Below are 5,242 nucleotides of genomic sequence, written 5' to 3' on the forward strand. Positions count from 1 at the left end.
AACTGGGTCTGATCCAACTACAAGCTCACTCCCCTGGCTGTTGGCAGAATGTTCTTCTTGGGGATTGATGGGCTAAAGGCCGCAGTTCCTCACTCTATGCCTTGCAATAGAACCCTTGTATAACGTAGTTCGCAACATGACAGATGGCTTTTTTATATCACCCAACAGAAGTCACAGTCTACCCTTGACAGTGACATCCCATCACCTCTGCAGTATGCTGTTTGCTAGAAATAAGTGACTAAAGCCATGCCTACACTCTAGGGGCAAAGATTATATAAAGGCCTGAATGCCAAGAGGTAGAAGTTGTTAGGAGTTTCAGAAGCTGCCTACTGCAATACTTGCAATGAAACATGAAAAGGTTCCACTATTTGGAATGCAGTGACTAGTTTAAAAAACAATTTCTAATATAAATTCTCATCTTTATACATAGGTAGCAAACTACACACCACACACACACACACAGTGAGAAAAACTAATGTTCTTCAGAATACAAAGGACCCTCTTAAAGGATTTACCATCAGAACTCAATGGAGTTAAGAAGAGGAGATCTTTATGGGTTCTTATTACAACATAACTGGCACTATTATCAATCTCATTAATAACATCATTGCCATTTAGTGACTACTAACTACATGCCTGGCAATGTGCTGAGAACTTTTCACACACAGCCATAGAATTGTGATTCTTTCAATATAATGTTGATAATATTTTGAGATAAGTAACAATGCATTTTCATTTTTTAAAAAAATTTCATTTAAAAATTTTGTCATTTAAAAAAGTTTTCAGTTATCTCATACTATTTTCCATCCATGGACTCGGTTGTTTCCATGACATGTTTCTGTGTTTATTCACTGAAATTTGCCCATCAGAACAGCTTAGTCAGTCTGTCTGCACACACACCCACAAACCATCCCAAGTCTCTCTTCTCTCAACCCCAACCTCTAGCTGCTAGAATAGGAGTGAGTTAGGGCAGAAATCAATTGAACATTCCTCCAAATGCTGTGATGAAGACAAAATAGAAACCAGACAAGGAAAAATATATGGGCTTAGATAAAGTACTAAGTAAGTAAAGGAACAGTCTTAAGTATAATTACAGCATGTCAAGCAGGTGAAGTGATAGGAACAGGGAGACTCTTCACTGGGTAAGATACTGAAGAAAGATCTGTCAACAGAAGCAGGCATTTATTGCAGGATGAAGGATGAGATGGAGCCCAGCTCATCAAGGCTTCCATGATCAGACTGTTGCAGTTGGTGATTGTACTGTAACTGTTGTTGCACTCCCTTTGGGGAGACATTTACACATACTGTCGCAAAGGAAGACTTAGGGCCTGGGAATTTAGCTCAGCGGCATAAGTGTCTGCCTTGCAAGCAGGTAGTCGTGAGTTCGATCCCAAGTACAGATAAAAATTAAAAAAAAAAAAAAAGACTTGGTAAGGAGCTATTTCCTTCCTTAGACTGAGTATCTAAGACTTCTATATTGACCTTAGTGGCAGTGAGATTTCCTGGTTATTTTCTAAGGAATAATATTTAGCACTCATCAAATACTTTCTTATTACAAAACTCAGTGAGGAAGAACAATTATCATTCTCATTTTCCAGTGAGAAAAAGTGAAGTTCTCAGATGTGAAATAATTTGCTCCAGGTCACACAATTAAGACTTGATAAAGTCAAGCTCTGAACTAGATCTGGGACTCCAGATCCAAGCTTCCTCACCATCCTCTGCAACTTTCAAGGGAATGAAGACCCTACAAAATAAACCAATGTTACATTCCTCATGAGAAATTCAGGCACCAAATTACTCAAAAATTTTCAAGAAAAAAAAAATGATGAACGCCATCTTTCAATGCCCTGGGAGAACACTTGCCTCGGTTGTCTCAGGACTGAAGTTCAAGCTGAGTGGGGTTTTGTGCAGGATGAAAGAGGGTTGTGAATGAGACTCTTTGTCAGCATTTCTCCTCACTGCCTCCAGTCAGCTGCCTGCCATTCTTGCTGGGAAAGGTGAACTTGGCTAAATGTGTTCATGCCCAAGTTTATCAACTGCTGCTTGTCTGTGGTGCTGTAACTGAAGCCCAAACAACCCTCATTCAGAAAGGTGCCTTCCAGCCTAAGTGCCTTCAGTTTGGAATTTCTGTTCATGCCAGATGGTTTTTTGCCACACAATATCTCCTGTTCATATGTATTTCTATGCTATGATCTTCACACTCTCTCTGTTCATCTCCGTAGTGTCTGTCTCTCTGTTCCCTTGACTCTGGTCAAGCACTGTGATTTCTGTGACTATCAAAATAGAGCTTAAATGTACCAGATCTGAATGGAGACCATATTGGATCTCAATATTCCTACACCTGCCACTTAGAGGCCAGCTGTCACAGAACAAGTGAAACTACCCTGAGCTCATGTTATGAGAAACCTCAGAGTAGCCACATGGAGAGAGTTAGTCAGCTTTTCGTTACTGTGACAAAACACCTAAGGTAAATATTTTAAAGGAGGAAAAATCTCTTTGGCTCTTGATTTCAGAGATTTCAATCCATGATCATCAGGCTTTATTGCTTTTAGATCCAAGGCAAGGGAAGAATATAGCAAATGGGGATGGCAAAGAAAAAAGCTTACTCACCTCAGAGCAGCTGAGAGAGAAACAGAGAGACAGAATGCCCCATGGCAAGATATTCCTTTCCAGAGACCCACTTCTTCCAAGTAGGTGCCACCTCCTAAACTTTCCACCACCTCCTAATAAGACAGTCCATTCAGTTTTGAACCCATTAGTGGATTAATCAGTTGATGAGATCCTTCATGGTCCAATCACTTCAGTCACTCTACTGAGGATGCAAACTTTAAACACATATACCCATCTGGGGGACATGCCAAATCCAAACTAACAGAGAAGACGTGTAGGCAGTAACGTTGGATGCCCTCAGCTCTCCTCACCATCCCAGACGGAGTGAAGGAGACATTCCAGTCCCAGAAGACAATTGAGGCCCAGACTGATGGCCTCAGTTGAGCTGGGCAGACATCTTCAGCCATATAAGCCCCCAGCTGAAGCTTCTCCTTTTATGTAGCAAAGATGACCCGTACCCACTAATGTCTGTCTGAATTTCTGACTTACAGAATCATCAGCATCATAGAATAGTGGCCATTTCACATGGTCAGGTTTTGCAGGGATTCATTAGATAGAAGTAGAACATTGAAGCCCTGTTGCTTATAATAAATATACAAATGCCCCTCGCATAGAACTACAGTTTATACAAGTTGGGGAAGGGAATAATGTGTCAATGGCATGCTGTATGTGGCATCTATGAAAAGTCAGTTTTTATAGAGAAGGAAAGAGGATGCTGTGTTATTTTGTTTTTGTAACACATGTGTTGTAGGTGAATGTAGACTCGAATTTATGATTCCAAGTGCCAAATAAATAGTACCTAAAACTTTACTATAATAGGAGTCTAGTTCTACAAAATTCCCCATAACTATGGACTTACCACCATTCTAAGATTTTCAAAGTAGTCTTTCAAGGGTAATCCATCTTTGTGTCTTATAACTTCTTCAGTATTAGTGATTTTATTTGATATTTATGACTGTATTCTCGCCTACTATCCACAAGAATAGCATCAGTTTTTGCTGCCTTAATTCACAGCTTATCTCAGATAATAATAAAAATAGCTGACATTCATGTGGTGCCTCCTGTGTCATGTAACAAGCTAAGCATTTTTTGTATATTCATTCATTTAACCCAGATAACAAACATATGGGGTAGATACTGTCATTATCCTAATTTTGCAGATAAGAAACTGATTCATAAAGAAGTTACACAACATCTTCACAATGTCAACTACTATGTCAGCAAACTAGGACTCAAATTCAGAGATTCTGGTTTTAGAGTCTGTACTCTTAATGACTACATTAAAAGGCCTTCCATGTGCTTTTTCAAAGAGTTGGGATCTCACTGTCACAGCCACACACATGTGAGATACTTACTTCAAGGTTACTAGCTCTCTCTTGTGGTTGACAAGTACTTTGATGTAGCAAAGACTACAAAATTCATCTCAACCTGCCTTCCCTATACAATCTATCAAAGACACTTTCCTCAAAATCCTATGTTGACTCTCTTTATAGGAAACACTTGTTGACCTCCTGAGACATTTTCAAAATGGTTTAGAATGCTCCTACATATCGGTCTGTCTATTCTGATACCTCATTTACTTTTCCAACAAGAGAATTAATATTTTCTGGGTCAAAATTTAATATTGCCAGTAAAAGTAAAAGCTATATATGGACTAAAAATTGGTGGTATGTGGTTCTTGAGATGCTTCTGAATAGTGCCTCTGTGTTGGGCAGCTTTCTAGTACTGTAACAAAATACCTGAGAGAGCTAACTTATGAGTAAGAAATACTTACTTTGATCCACTGTTTTGAAAGTTTCAGTCCATTATCAGGTAGACCCATTGTTTTGGACCTGTGTTGACACAGCACATACTGGTGTGAGCCTGTGGCAGAGGAAGATGCTTCCCTTATATTGATTGGGAAGCAAAAGAAGAGGAAGAGACTAGAGTCTCACAATTCTTTTCAAGGACACCCCTCCACAATGATTTAACTTCCTCCATGAGACTCCATCTTGAAAGGCTCCACCATTTTCCAGTAGTATCAAGGGCTAGATACCAAGCCATTCATATGGGCTTTGGGAGACACTTATCTAAACCATAGCAACCTATGTTGACATGCCCTAGCCGAGCTCATCCCAAATTAAAACCAGTTTCCAAACAGCAGTGTTCAAAGCTTGTTTTTCTTTGTCTTATGTTTCTATTAGTGATTTACTCATGTTCAGTTCCAGTGCCTTTGCATGGCAGAAATTCAGATCAGAAACCAGCCTACTTTTCCCCATTAAAATATTTTACTCATTTTGTCATCTGATATTATAAACCCAAATAAAATTGCATGTTAACTCATTTTTAATGGAAACCCCCTCTCCCAAACTAAATTACTGAAATGTTTCATCATCCTCTTGTCCACTTCGCTAGCATGCATACCTCAAGCTTTAATTCAGACTGACAAGAAGTTACTAAATCTTGGGGCTGGGGATTTAGCTCAGTGGCATAAAGCACCTGCCTTGCAAGTGCGTGGTCATGAGTTCGATTCCCAGCACCATTAAAAAAAAAAGAAGTTACTAAATCTTGCTCACATTTGTTAGCAATCATGTACCCAATAATGATTGCATTCTAAACAATGTGCTGAATACTAGACAGAGAATCATTATGA

The sequence above is a fragment of the Cavia porcellus genome, unplaced genomic scaffold (genome assembly GCF_034190915.1).
Source record: "Cavia porcellus strain 051 isolate PalLab524CR breed Dunkin Hartley unplaced genomic scaffold, mCavPor4.1 scaffold_24, whole genome shotgun sequence".
Classification (NCBI taxonomy): domain Eukaryota; kingdom Metazoa; phylum Chordata; class Mammalia; order Rodentia; family Caviidae; genus Cavia; species Cavia porcellus.